At 45.5% G+C, this 14,844-nt stretch overlaps 1 protein-coding gene across 2 annotated transcripts in view; it reads right to left on the reverse strand.

Annotated features, from left to right (window-relative positions):
• Nucleotides 1–14,093, reverse strand: part of MAPRE3 (microtubule associated protein RP/EB family member 3) — a 56,323-nt gene extending 42,230 nt beyond the window's left edge. For both annotated transcript variants that reach the window (XM_034952809.2, XM_034952810.2), the window contains exon 1: nt 13,801–14,093. The gene's annotated coding sequence lies outside the window, so the exon portion shown is untranslated. The remainder of the gene's footprint in view (nt 1–13,800) is intronic.
• Between the last annotated feature and the right edge of the window lie 751 nt (nt 14,094–14,844).

Raw genomic sequence — 14,844 nt, forward strand, 5'->3', positions numbered from 1 at the left:
GTTCCCTGACATGTCTTGGAAATAGTGCTACTGGGGACAAAATTAAAACTAATGTTACCTGGGGCAATGGGAAGTGCGTTCTGCATGTAATTTACACTGGAACTTGATATGACTACTGTAAAAACTATAAATGAATATGATTCTTAGTTAAAAGATTTATGTGCAACTGGAAGAAAATGGAGTAATATGTTCACCACAGTGAAAAGCAATGGTGGCAACGAGCTTTCTGTATGGAGGGGCTTAGGGTTGGTAATCTGGTGGGAAGAGGGAGCTAGAAGAAAGTCTTGACGCTGCATATGCAGAAGAAGGACACATTTGTATTTGGAGCATATGTTTCCTTGGGGCAGCTTTCAGGAAGAGGGCAGTGCTAAAGCCCACCCAAACCACCCCCTGGTGCCACTGCTGTCTGAGTGGTAGAATTAAAAGTAGTTCTAATTTTCTCACTTACTCTTTACTATCTTTTCCAATTTTTCTACAAATGAAAAATAGTTAGATTCCATGTTTAAAAAAAATAATATGTTAGTATGTGTGTAGAAAAAAGTTGGAATATTCAACAAAATAGTGGCAGTGATTCTCTTTGGGGGACAGAGTTATGGAGGACTTCTACTTTTTGCATTGTGCATTTCTGCAATGTTTTAATTCATAAATATTTAATTCTAAAAGCAATTTTGAATTATATTTGCCATCCAGCAAGGGGTTTTTGATTATGACTATACACTAAAGGCATTAAACACATAACACTCTTACAAGTTTCTCTGAAAATATGGGCAAGGTCGTAATGATTTTGAGAATAATATATAAATATATTTAAATTCATGGGAAAGCTAATGCATGGACACAAACATTATTAGGGTGAGGGTGAGACAAGTGATGCAAAAATTCTCGAGTGTTCTTCAGAGGAATAACTGTGGACTTGGCAGTCATCTGAGGAAGTTCTTTCCAAACCTCAAATCCCCAACAAGGGGAAGGGACGGGGTGAGGGGCAGCTGCTACCCAGGGACACCTGAAGTCAAAGGCTTCTCAGTTGTTTCTCTTTGCTTGCCTCGGGCCTTCAATGGGTATCTTGGGAAGCTTCTTAAGGAAGCTGATAGGCAGCCTCTTTGGAATTAGAAAAGGCTGTCAATTCCAGAAAACCAAGCTGAAAGGAATATATAAGATCTTTTAGCTAACAGCTCTGGGAGCTTTAAAACAACTAGTTATTTCCTAATACCTCCCAAAGAGGTCATCTGCTCTAGGTGGCAAGCAACATAATTTCCACAGAACAGCTAGATACTGGGAGAACCATCTGAGTTCAAATGATGAATTTTAAAGATAAAGGTACAAATGGGATCTTCTTAAGTACCCTTGACAGGGCCTGCATTATCACTGAGTTCCCAATACCCTTCGAGAGGGCCTCGGAGGCATGAGTCCTCTTGTGTTATGACCTCCTAACACATCCTGGGACAGCCACGAGGCCAGAGCAGTGCCTTGCTGGGTCCTGAAAAATCCAGCCTTCTAGGCCAGGAGAAGTTCAATCAGAGGCTTGCATGTCTGAGAAGCCGCAGGGGAAGCAGAGCAGTACTTGGGGAGAGCTGCTAGGCAGGGTTGGGGGTGCTGCATGGAGAAAAGGAGTTCTGGAGCCTAAGCTTGGAACCCAGTGGGCTCCTGGAAGATCTAGTCATCCATACCTAGGAGAGTGGGAAATGCACCCTTGGGAAAGGCTCCACTACACATTTGATTTTTAATTTATGCAAGCACAGATTATGTGGTGGGTTCCGTCTCTGAATGTCTATCTCTGTCTCTGTCTTACTGGAAGCTTAACTCTGCCCAAGTGAGGCTTTATTGAACAGGATAGTGGTAGCGGTAGTGGGATCTTCCTCTCATGTCTTTCCATTTCCCTCTGACAGGAGCTGGGTTGGGCCTTCCTAGTTTTCAATGCTACTCCAAATCTTGAGAGTCTTTGAGTTTTGACTTTGAGAAGTCCAAAACATTGCTTTTGCTGGCACTCTTGTCCATTAGGGACAAATGTGAGGGCTTTTTCGTTAGTTACTGTGGTCACTATGTACTCACTCCTAGGTACCATTTCATAGCATTAAGGATGGACAGCAACAAATATGCCTTAGAAATCCATTCATTCTCCAATTATTTGTTGAGCCCCACATACTGCTAGGTCTCACATGGTCCCTGCCTCATGAAGCTAGTTATCTAGTGAAATGGATAAACAGTAGTAAAATAATCATTCTACCTACTTATAGGCCAAGGGCTAATTATTCTCAGGTAGGCTGACTAGGGGGAAAGAGAAAAGAACAGTGGCAGGAGGCTGTGTTTACAGAGAGTCCATTTAATTCCACAGGCAACACAATGCACTTTTGCTCCTGCCCCACCTGGCTTGAGGCCTGTACTGCAAGCTGTTTGTTCCTTCCTGGTAGGGACTGGCAGGGAGCCATACTTCTGCTTAGGTCCTGGCTTTCATGAAATGGGACTACAAAATGTCCAGGCAAGGTAATGTCAGTGTAAGGCCCTGGAAAGAAAGCAGCCCTAGCTTTTCCGTTTCCACAGGTTGACTCCTGCACCTGACTTTCCACATATTCCCACCTTGTTAAGTCCCCTGCTATCAGCCCCTGTGGCTGCTTTGCATGGTGAGCTGTGTAAATGGCTTCAGTTGTGCAGCATGAAAGTAATGTGAATCCAGCAGGTGGAATAAAGACCACAACCCAGGGTGTCAGACAGGGTCAGAGTCAAAGTGAATGATCTAGGAGGACATGAGAAAGAGAGGGGTCAGAGGAGGAAAGGACTTTAGGCCAAGTTTCATAATAGGCAAGAGAGAAACAGGGCTGTTATATACAGTTGTACACTTTGTACACTGCACAAAGCACCTTGTGGAGGAGATGAGGGCTGGAACCCTCACAAAATGAGTAGAACCCAAGCTCCACTCACAAAACTGCATTCCTAGCAAGGGACTCTATCTGTCTGGAGGAAGAACCTTCACTCACAGAGGCCAGAGAGGCATGGCTCAGTAGGGATCTGCTCAGAGAGTTGGAAACCACCAGACTCACGCAACAGCACATCTAAGAGTCGACTGTCAAGCCTGGGAAGATGGGCCTCCTTGGATTTTGAACACTACTGGAGTGTAGGTGGAGGAGGGCTGCTGGCTGGGTGCCACTCTTTTGTGACAAGCTGAGACCACAGAAGCCACTGGCTGACACGTGGAGGCTCCTTAGAGGCCCAACACCTTTTCAAGGTAGGCTCCATGATCCAGCTCCATCTTCATTTCTCCTTCATCCATCTCAGCAATCCAGCCACACCCGGAAGGCACAGCTCGACTCCTGAGATTTCAAATATTCCTTTAAGAAATGTTAGTGGTTACACATGTCTGTGTTAGAAACGTAAACATTATACAAAGATGAACAAAAGTAAAAGAAGCCTCTGCCAAATTTTAATATGAAAATCTTCCTCTGTCAGTGGCCTCCTCACTGCTCATCCCTCATATTCTAAACCTGTTTTCCGTTCCCACTGGCCCCTGTAATTCCTCTGCCTCCTCATTCTGGCTGACAACCAGCGCCTGTCTTCGACTTGTGGCCCTTCCTCCACCTCCGGCCTTAGGGCCAGCTACTTCACTGCATCTTAAGTTTTGACTCCTCAGAAACCTTGCCCTGAACATGCCAAGCAACACCCAGTCCTGGTGCCCGTCCCCACTCACTGCTGCTTCTCTGGCCAGAGGACTTTAAAGACTCAGCCCATTATGAATTCATAGGTCCAATGCAGCATTCACAATAAGACCTTTATTCATCTCTCATATGCCCAGACTTATTTCTCACTGTGGGTAATTCAGACCTTCAAGAACTCAATTCCCCACCAACCCTCTCCCTCCCCCACCTCAGCAAGTGGCCTTGGCTCTATTTTACTAAAGAAAGAAAGGTCTTTTCTTAGGAGGAACCCCAGTAATCTATCCTGGACTTCACCCTAAAAGTCAGGGGTAGAAAGAGCTATGCCCTCTTCTCTTCAAAGTAACCTTTCCCTGGGATCCTAAAGATCATTCCTTTTTGCTTTATTTTTCTCTTGTCCGTGTACTATTTTCTTTGGATAACTCCTTTTCCCTTCTGCCATTAAACATGCTCAGACCTCCTTCTTATAAAAAATGATTCTTCGTCAATACCAAACTTTTACTCTAATTGAAAGTTGGTTAGATCACCATGAAGAACGTTGTATAAAAAGCTTATTAAAAAAATTGTACCCTTTGCACCTCTGTAATTCCACTTTATGAAATATACCATGAATAAATAATCCACAAAAGAAAAAAAGTCACTTGTACAGTAATGTTCAAATCAGAGATATTTACACTTGCAAAATACTCCAATTGCCCAACAACAGATTGAGTTTAAGCATACTGGTATCAATATGATGGGATACCACCAAAGGAATGAAATATTTGAAGTTACAAATATATGGATTATGTCAATATAGAGAAGTCTGCAGATGAAGCACATTTTAATACACAAAATATATTTTAAGAACCACATATACAATTTTATATGTTTGCTGATAAAGAATAGAATTATTTTACAAAAATAAAATATTTGATTCGATTGCTTCTTCTGGTTAGTACTTTCTTTCCCTCCCTGCTGCCATTCTCTGGTGACCAGCCATTGCTTCTATTTTTCCCTGTCAATTTTCCCCTTAAACCACTCCAGTGTTTTACTGAATGGATACCCTAAGCAATCATCATGACTGCCTTCTAGTTAAATCCTTAAATCTAGTTAAATCAGCAGCACTGAAACTCTCTTCCAGACATTTTCTCTTCCCTTGCTGCTGAATCATCCTAATTTCCCACCATCTTGTTCCTTTTTTCCTAACTATGGACAGTTCTCAAAGCTTATTACTTGGGGCTCTGGTCTTTGTACTCTGCATGCAAGACCTCTGGAGAGATTCCTTTGAGGGAAGCCAGCCCTCCTCTGTGCTGCTGACTCCCACTCTACAGCTCCATCCACAACCTGACCCTCAGCTTCCGGTTCTATGAGATCACTCCACTTGGATGTCCTGCAACCCACAGTCACATTGTTTTTAGCTCGCTGTGTCTAAAAAGCAACTCCTTTCCAAACTGTCTCTTCAAACTTCCTAATTTCTGGTTAATGTCACCAACATTCTCCAAACTCAAAACCAGCACACATCCTCAGTCTGGTAAGGCTGCCCTGCCTACAAACCCCACCACACCCCTTCCCACGGCCATTCCTTTGCTGATGCTGTACCTTGCCTCATGAAAAGCCCTCTCTGGTGTTCTGTCAACTCACAGCCTGCTCATCCTTGAGGCAAGGTCAGGTTCTGCTTCCTTTGTGAAGTCTTGTCTTTTTTTAATAGAGATTGGCCCTTACTCTGCCACCCAGGCTGGAGTGCAATGGCATGATCATAGTTCACTGCAGCCTCAAACTCCTGGGCTCAAGCCATCCTCCTGCCTTGGCTTCCCTAGTAGCTGGGACTATAGGTATATGCCACCATGCCCGGCTAATTTAAAAACAATTTTTGTAGATGGGGTCTCGCTATGTTGCTGAGGCTGGTCTTGAACTCCTGGCCTCAAGTGATCCTTCCCCCTTGGCCTCCCAAAGTGTTGGTATGACAGGCGTGAGCCATTGCACCTAGACTGAAGTCTTTTCTGATTACTCCAGTTCACAATGATTATTTTCCTCTCAGCATCCTTTTGGAATTTAGACTCTGTAGTACCAGTGACACCCAATGCACTGTTCTTTTCATTTCTTTTGCCTCTCTTCCTCAGCTGTCCTCTGATGAGTCTCCACATCAACCTGCACACCCAGCTCCAGTGTGTCTTCATCTCTGAAGTCTTTCTGGTTCTCACAGGCTCAGGGTGACTCTTCCTTCTGGCTTACCAAAGCACCCTTTCCCATAGCTGATAAGGTTCCATCCCCTCATGTTACAGTGACATATAGTTTTGTGTCCAACTCTTTTGCCAGAATATTAGCTGAATTCCTTAAGGGCTGACACTGTGTCTTATAGAATAAGGCACCAAAGATGTGTTTCTGACATGCAATATTGTCATATGCACTAATCATTCCATATATCCATCTTGTCTTCCACACACATTACAGCCTCCTCATGGACAAGGGTTGAGTCTCATTTCCTTTATATCCCATAGTGACTAACAATACAACACAGAGAAAGGGCTTGATGAAGAATACGTGCTGAGAGCATGCTTACATGTCTTGTGAAGATGATATGCAAATTTATATGAATAATCTGTAAACCTGGGAACTATACTTTTGGGGTAATAGAAATCTTATCAAGTTGTCTCAAGACACTGTACCTTGCTATTTTGGGGCCAGCATAACACATCTCTGTACTTAGCAGTGATCCTGTCACTTAAGAGTGTTAATAGAATGCCTAAACTGAGAGCTTTCAGCTATGAGCTCTACGCATCTAAAATCAGAACAAATCAAGGACCAAATCAGAGTCCCAGGTAAGTGTCAATAACCTTCAGGGAAGCGGGTGGGGGTGCAGGGTGGCTGGCTGCCAAGAGTCTGGTGCTGCGGAAAGGCCTGGCTACACAGCACGCATTATGCCACTGGAGATAAGCCTGCGTGAAACACTCCTCACATGGGAAAGGTATCTAATTTCATCTAGTGGTCTAAGACCTGCCCCTTTCACATGGCAACACACACCTTAGACCCAACTATGATCTTGCTGACTCAGAAGCAGTTAAGATTTCATTTCTTACCAGTCAGAGAACACCATATAAATTACAAGGTGACCAGGACCACAATGCCCTCAAGATAAGATGACTGTTTGTCCCACAATCACTCTCTCTGAGTGGTGGAGTCTCTCCAGCCAGCCATACCCAAAGACTTGCTCACTAATAATTCCAGGCAGCAGGGAAGGCCTCCACCCCATCTGGGACAAGTATTTAGGTAGCCAGACCATTTGGAGGAAGAGGCAGATCCTACTTAGCAAACATTTATCACAGCACAGGTCGAGCTATGTGACAGGCCATATGTTCTTCAACTCGAAGTCCCGGATCCTCAGGAGGAGGCCAAAGTGCCCCTTTCTCAGTGCTCAGAGCTGGGCAGACTCCACCACTGGTTGAAGGCAGGTATCAGTCCACTGGACTGGGCCATCTAGGCAGTGTACAGTGTGTGTGTGTGGATGGGAAAGATGAGGCCAGAGGACAGCTGCCCGGTCAGGCCCTACCAACACAGTCAGCAGCTCCATGGACCTGGTGTGGCACAGGGGGAGTGGCCTAGCCTATGTCTACATAGGGCTCTGCCCATCGGGTGGCCACAGGTGGGCACCCAACCCTCTCTATCCCTGGAAGGAAAAAGGGCCTCTGAGCTCATGGCTGAACGGAAGGTGACAAAGGGCAAAGGGAGGAAGGCAACTGTAGTGGGCCTGGGCAGAGTCTTTTGAAACAGACAATTCAGACAGGTGCACATCCACACCAAAAAATGAGCAAAACCCTCAAAAAAGGCCCCTGGAACACTGGAGAACTGGGAATACAGAGAATCTGAAAAGACACCTGGGAAAAGAAGGCCACCCAAAACAGAGCCCTGTGGTATACAAGGTTTTACTAAAACCTTCCGATACATGTAAATAGTAAAAGGAAGAGGCAAAGAAGACTCTAAAGATTACTCTACTACATGGAATCTAGAAGTCACTGGTTTTAAAATGTCATAATTAAGTTATAGTTGCTTAATGCAGAAAAGCTTAGAAAACACCAACAAGCACTAAGGAAAGCCATTCGTTTTTAATCCCATTACTCAATCACTTATGACTTGGCATATGCTCTTCTAGTATGTTTTTCATGTTTTTCTTTATAAATATGGTTTTTTCCTTGACATACTATTTTTCATCCTGCTTTTTTCATTGATATTAAAAGTTCTGGTATTAATATTCTTCTCCAAATGTTTTTAATGCCATGCAGTATTTTATTTGGGCGAGCCTGACCAATCCTCAGTTGCTGGCATTTTTGGTTGTTTTCAATGTTTGATATTACTAGTAATGTTGCATTAATAAATCTTTTACCATTATTTCTGTACACACCTCTGATTTTCTAAATATTGCTAGAATGGCACTTTCTGGTCTAAGGATATACATCCTTTTAAGCTTTTTTATATATAGTCAAGCTACAAGGCAGATTTGAAGCCATGCTTCTTGCTCAGTTATTTTAAATGTATCACACAAGTGGTATGTATCTCCTATATATAGGAAATAGTTTCAGGGAAAAAATCATTTTGCATGGGGTTAAAGCATTTTAGATAGGACAAGTCCTTATTTACTTGAGGCAAATGAAGCATCCAGAGCCTAAAACACTGACGTTATGCTAAAAAGTTGACTAACAACATCTGGTCAGTTTAGCAAAGCTGGTAGGGCATGGTGCTAGTGAGTGCAAGATCTAGGCTTATGCTAGTATTGGCCAGTCAACTCTATGCACAAGAAAAACCATCCGTGGCCACAGCATGCTTCACGAAACTTGGCTAACTGTCACACGAAATTGTACTCTTGGCCAAAGGGAAGACTGGGTGATGGAATGTGAATTACTCAGCATAACCCATCCTAACTCCTGGGTAAGCAACCCAAAGCACATGTCCAAATGATAGGTGTGTCATCTTTCTATAATAAACATGACATCTGGCTAGAAAATACAGCTGGCCAACTTACGACAAAATTAAAAGCTCAACAATCCTTAAGGATTTTATCAGAGTTTACCAGTAATTCCTACCAGAAGCAGTTAATAAGTCATTATGTGAAAGATGTGCTGTACCAGGCAGGTCTGACCTAGAACTTAGCTACACAGTGTGCCAGCATTTCAGCTTGGGTCCCTTTAAACTTCAAGCCCTCTTGACATTAACTAAGAGGCAGGAATTTTTCATGAAGGTCATATAGTCAGATGCCATTTTCATCAATAGCTGAAAATTAGCTTATTAGAATAATTATGATTATTTTAGCTGGTCAACAGATGGAGGGGACTATTCTCAAGAGGGGAGTGAAAAGACTAGGAAGAGTTGATGGGGTAGGTGGTCAGTTAAGTACCCTGGGCTGACCGGGAAGCAGCCACTTTGGAGGGTCCTGCCCTCACTTAAGAGCTTGATTTGGTGCAAACTGCCTGGGCCTGCTTGAAGCTGTCAAACCCTATTTGCCCCAGGCATGGGAGGCTCCAAGTAAAGGCAGCTGCTTCTTTTGTACCAAAATGTATTTACTGAACAACAATCACTACCCATTCTATTTGGTCTTCATTAAATGACTAAAGCATACATGCTTCTTATAACAAGTCAAATACAAAAACATATAAAGTAAAAGTTCCCCTTTGAGTCTCCTTTTCCCTTCCCCACACCCAAATCCCACCTCCCAGAGGTAAACATTATTGCGTTTCTCTTTTCAATCTTTAGATGTCTATACATGGGTATTTCCTTCCCTACTGAAATTTATCTAGGAATTTAAATTCACTTTTGCTCTTGCATCTGAACAGCTTGCCCTGGTTCTTTAATTACTCAGTAGTTTCTGCCTTGAGCCAGTCTGTAATTCTCTCCATCCAAAATGACCTCCCTTTACCTCTGCTCACTGGCAAGGTTTCCCTCTTAAGATGAATAGCTCCTTTCCCTTGCCCCCTGGATCTCACGGATGCAGAAGCTGATTTTAGCAAAGTCACCGATGAAATCTATGCCTCTACCAGTTGAGGAAGTCAATAAAGACCACATGTGTGTCCCTCACAAGCAAGAGCTCAGCAGCTTTTCTATTTCAAATGAAGACCACTCCCCAGACTGGCCTCCCTGCTGGAGAACTAGCCACCCCCACCACACACCCAAGCACACCACATCTGTGCCTCCTAAAGTCAAATGCTCCTGTCCTGCCAGTCTTTCAGGTTGGCTGAATACATGGAGCAAAGATACATTTCATATACTCTGGTTTTGGCAGTTGAAATAATAATGCAAGTGCCGGGTCTTCCCGGTACAAACCTTTTCTCTGTTCCTGTCAAATACCGAGAGGGGTGCTGAGAGATGGGGGCTACAAAACTGAGAGTCCAAGATGGACCTAAATCACGAAACAATTTTGAAACCATTATTTGCTATTTTATGCTTTAGTCAATATAAAATAATCATTGCTATTTCTTATGAAGGAAGCACTCTACATACTCCCTTTCATTTAATCTTCACAACAACCCTGTAAAACAGATAGTTATTATTCCAGGGTTATAAATGAGGAAACTGGCATTCAGAGGTAACATAACTCACCCAAGGCCACACAGCCAGGAGATGGCTGGATGGGGATCTGAACTCAAGCCTGCCTGCTTCCAGAGGCCAGGCTGCCTCCGCGCTTCCCAAGGAGAGGGTTTAGAAGTCCTTATGGCTCCCAGAAACTACAAAAGGTTCCATTCTGAGAGCTGGAAGATAAGCCCGCAGCTGCCCAATGTGCACGCTCCTCCTCTCAGCCCCATCTGCCTCTCCACCTTGCTTTCTGGAATGCGGCAGTCTCACAGATAAGAAGTAGAAAAGACTTCAAATACCCAACTTCACATTTGCTTTTCTGTTAGTTGATGCAAGTTAAAAAAAGAAAGACCTTCCTGAAGTCAGAATGTGTGATAAAAAAATATTATTTTTAAGGTGGCAAGAATAAATATTTATTTAGACAGTTTGACACAAAATTTTGCCTGGCTGTGCAACATCTCAGATGACAAAACAAGCCCTTGTCTACAGGGCTAATTACAGACTACTAAATTATTTTTATTAAAACCCTTTGGAACATTATGAGGGATGAGGCAATGTGGTGTTGAAGAATAACTCTAGTCTGGAAATCTGGAGATCTAATCCTGACTCAGCCACTAATAACCACCAACATTCATCTGCCTAGTGTACACAGTTTACAAAGTGTTTTTACATATGTTCTGCATGGGTTGGGTGACCTTAGATAAGTCATTTAACTCTTGGTGTCTTGTGTCAACTTTAGAAATGAGGGCATTAAACTATACCATCTGGGGTCACCTCCAGTGCTAACATCCTAAGCGAGGGAGACATGTGCCTTGGGACCTTTACAAATGTATCTGTAAGCAAATCAGGGCAGATGCATTCTGTTTTAAAAAAATATATTTTCTGTTCGGCTTCTGACAAATGTTACTCGGCTAAATTCAGGAATAGCTCATAAGACGTTTGCTGCCAGTTAGTTGGCTCAGTTTCTGGAGAGTACCACATTAAGACCTTGGGTTGGATTCTCATATGGGAACTTTCCTCCGTTCAATAGCCTCCTACTATGCCCAACTCCAGCCAGTCATCTTACAAATACAACCCCACAATGTGTGCTGGCGTGCAGGAAGGACTAGAAGAAACTCAACTTCACAATGCATGCACTCTCAGGACGGTAGGTCAGAAACGGCATCATCACACAGGAATACTATCAATAGCATTCTTTCTCAGTTCCAAGATTCACAAATCCCTCCCTCAAGTCTTGCCACTTCCTGAGGGTTTTAATGTTTCTAAAATGAGGATGCACCTTGGAATCAACATATATATTTTGATCTGGTAGCATTAGATTATTTTACCTAAAAGCTATTGGTAAATTGCTGGTGTGTCTTAGAATCAAGAATACAGTCCTACAAAACCTCAATATCCATTACATAGATTTAGGTCTAACTTGGTTCAAATCATGTCCCTCTCCTTGATCTTAACAATTACATTCAGCAACAGCTGGATAGGCAATGTATAAGACAAGTATTAGTCCTGTTTCCTCATAGTAGCAGTTTAAAAGGCATTCCATCATTATCTCATAAAACACTGGTATGGATTTCAAAGGCAAATCAATCCATATAAAAACTACTCTGATCCTCTGAAAATGTACTATCCCATAGCAAACTGGAAAGGAACATTTTACTTACACCCTCCTGATCTATCTAGCCTTGACACATTTTCTTCCTCCTTAATTCACAACCCTCCACCCCAGTAATATCGCTGATTCCCAAAATACACTCCGCCCAGGAGGAGCAGCTCTCCAGCACAGCTGTCTGCTCCTGCCCTGCTCGGGTATTTTGGTGAGCTATGTGACACAGGACCACACAGAAGGAATGCCACTCTCAGGCCCCACGGTTCCCATTGCACCACAGGCAGGTGCATCCCACCAAACCCCAGTCTGGCATTCGAAACAGAAGAAACTGCCCTGCTGGATGGGGGCTATAGTTTTCCTGAACTTCATCTCTATGTTTAAAACTAGGGCGACAGCCGTCTTGGCTACTGTAAACTAATCTGATGGGCATGGGGGCAGGGAGTGGCTATGAGGAGGCTGCCAATAGGCCATGATTGAGCAAAGTAAAGAGTGAAATAGTTATTTCTCATTGTTTGCAACCCCGGAAACTCCAAATGAGTGGCTCCTTCACCATGATTTTTAGAAATGGACCATGCGTTCCTTTTACCATCTGGAGTAAAAATCCCAAAGCCTCTTGTGCGGTAGATCTGGCTTATATTTACACGTGCTTTCTAAAAGCACACTGAAATTTGGAAGCCAAATAAAAAAGAAGCTGACAATGAGGTACACACATAGTAGTTAGGGGCCCTCAAGTTGAGACATGTTTATTAAGAGTTTCTGGCTCTGGGCACTAACTCTGACTTCAACTCAGTTCTTCTGGAAAAAGAAAACTGTTTGGGACCCTCTTCTATTCCAAGAACAGGGACTGCAAGATGGGCAGGTGGAGGGGTAGCAAACATAACCCAGGGAATTGTCCAAATATGCTAGAATCCCTATCTGGTGACAGCCCCACAAAGACACACATCTGGAGGAGGCACAGTGTACAGGCCTCACACCTACACCATGGAGAAGCTTCGATTTTTCTCCTTCCTCTCAACTCTGCACACGTTATGTTAAAAACTCACTACTATCCAATTAGTTAATTTACAGGAATCCAAGATCAAGTCCTGCCACAGCCCCTTCATACATAAACAGTAAGCACTTCCTATGGATGGTATCAGGCCTTTTCCAAACCTCACATTATACCAGGGTTGTAGTGCGATTAAAAAAAAAAAATTATTTTAAAGAGTACCGCAAGATGCTTATTCACAACAACACACCGGAAGCGCAGGAACTTGGAGCTCCCAAACGCAACCTCTTCTCCCTTCCCTCCACTACTTCTACTCCCCGCTCCGCAACACCGGCCGGGCAGTAGCTCAGCCCACTAGAAGGCCACCAGGAACTAGCCGCGTTCATTAAACGCTAGATGATCACGATGGGGCTGAACCCTTCCCAGCCAAATCTATTCGGAAAGCCCTGCAAGCTCTGAGCAGCCAGTGAGAACTGTCCAGACCTGCTTCCCCAAACCAGCCAGGCAGGAGCGTGTGGGGAAGAAACCCGAGGCCCCCAGGCTGGGCCTGGCCCGATGTTCCCCCTCCCCCAAGTCTCCCGTCGCTCTCCTGTCACTCTTTTTCTGGCACATCACTGGGGAGAACCAGAGAGGCCGGGAGATGTCAGGCCTAGGAGGAGTGAGGAGGAGGGAGAAGGGATAAGGGCGGACGGGAGGTAGTTTGGAGAAAATATCAGCCCAGGGCAGAGGTGCAGTGGCCACGTCTAGTGGGGAAGGAGCCTCAAGGTGGACCCGGAGAGACGGAGGGAAGGGGAGGGGAGGGAAGGGGAGGGGGAGTGGCTGGGGAGGCCGGGCCGCCGAGGCCGGAGGAACCCGGCGACAGGGATGGAGGGGGTTGACCGGCGCGGGGAAGGCGCGGTCGGGATGCGGGAGTGCGGGTGGGGAGGCGGGGACGGGGGGAGCCCGGTTCCCCTCCCCCAGCCCGGGCCCTGGCCTCCCGCTGACTCAGCCCCACGGCGTCCGTCGCCTCGACCCGGACTCACAGTGCGCGAGGCGGCTCCGGCGGAGGCGGCGGGGGAGGGGACAGGTGGCGGGGGCGCTGCGGCAGAGGCTGCGGCTCCGGCCGGCGGCTCCGGGGCGGAGGGTCCTCGCTGAGGCCGCCGCGGTCTCCGGCTTCAACGCACAGAGACTGCGGGGGACGAGGGCACTGCGCAGGCGCGATGCGGCCGCCGCTGTCAGTCCGAGCGGGGCGGGGCCAGGGCACCCGCCGTCTCCAAGGCAACTGAGCGGCGGGAGGACAGCCCCTACCTCCACCTTGCCTTAGCGATTGCGGCGGGAGGCGGGGGGCGACAGGAACAGGCCCACTGCGTTGCCGTAGCAACGAGGAGAAGAGACCGCTTCAGACGTGTGCGGCGGTACCGAGGGAACGCGCCTACCTCGTCACCATAGCAACTGGGAACAGCCCGTTCCTTTTTCCCTGGCAACAGGGTAACAATCCCTCCGCCCTGTCTCATCACAGGAGGAACAACCGTGTGCACCTGATTTCAGTAGCTGGATGACGGATTTTCATCTTTTATGGCTACGGAAAAGGAAAAAGAGACGTTTTCTTCTCTTTCAGCGACATGGAAGAGCTAAGGCTGGGTTTTATCTCCTCTCTTGGTGTGTGGGTTCCAATCACAGTCTTTTTCTCTAATCCCCAAATTCAATTTTTTTTCTTTTTTTTTGGGACGGAGTTTCACTCTTGTCGCCCAGGCTAGAGTGCACTGGCGCGATTTTGGCTCACTGCAACCTCCGCCTCCTGGGTTCAAGCAATTCTCCTGCCTCAGCCTCCCGAGTAGCTGGGATTACAGGCGTGCGCCACAACGCCTGGCAAAGTTTTTGTATTATTAGTAGAGAGAGGGGTTTCATCATGTCGGCCAGGCTGGTCTCGAACTCCTAACCTCAGGTGATCCACCTGCCTCGGCTTCCCAAAGTGGTGGGATTACAGGCGTGAGACACCGCGCCCGGCCCAATTTTTTTCTACCTGTTTTAAACATCCCCTTTCATCTCCTACCAGAGAGTGTGCCCTTTACCCTTAAGTCGAGCTA

Source organism: Pan paniscus, chromosome 12 (genome assembly GCF_029289425.2).
Source record: "Pan paniscus chromosome 12, NHGRI_mPanPan1-v2.0_pri, whole genome shotgun sequence".
Classification (NCBI taxonomy): domain Eukaryota; kingdom Metazoa; phylum Chordata; class Mammalia; order Primates; family Hominidae; genus Pan; species Pan paniscus.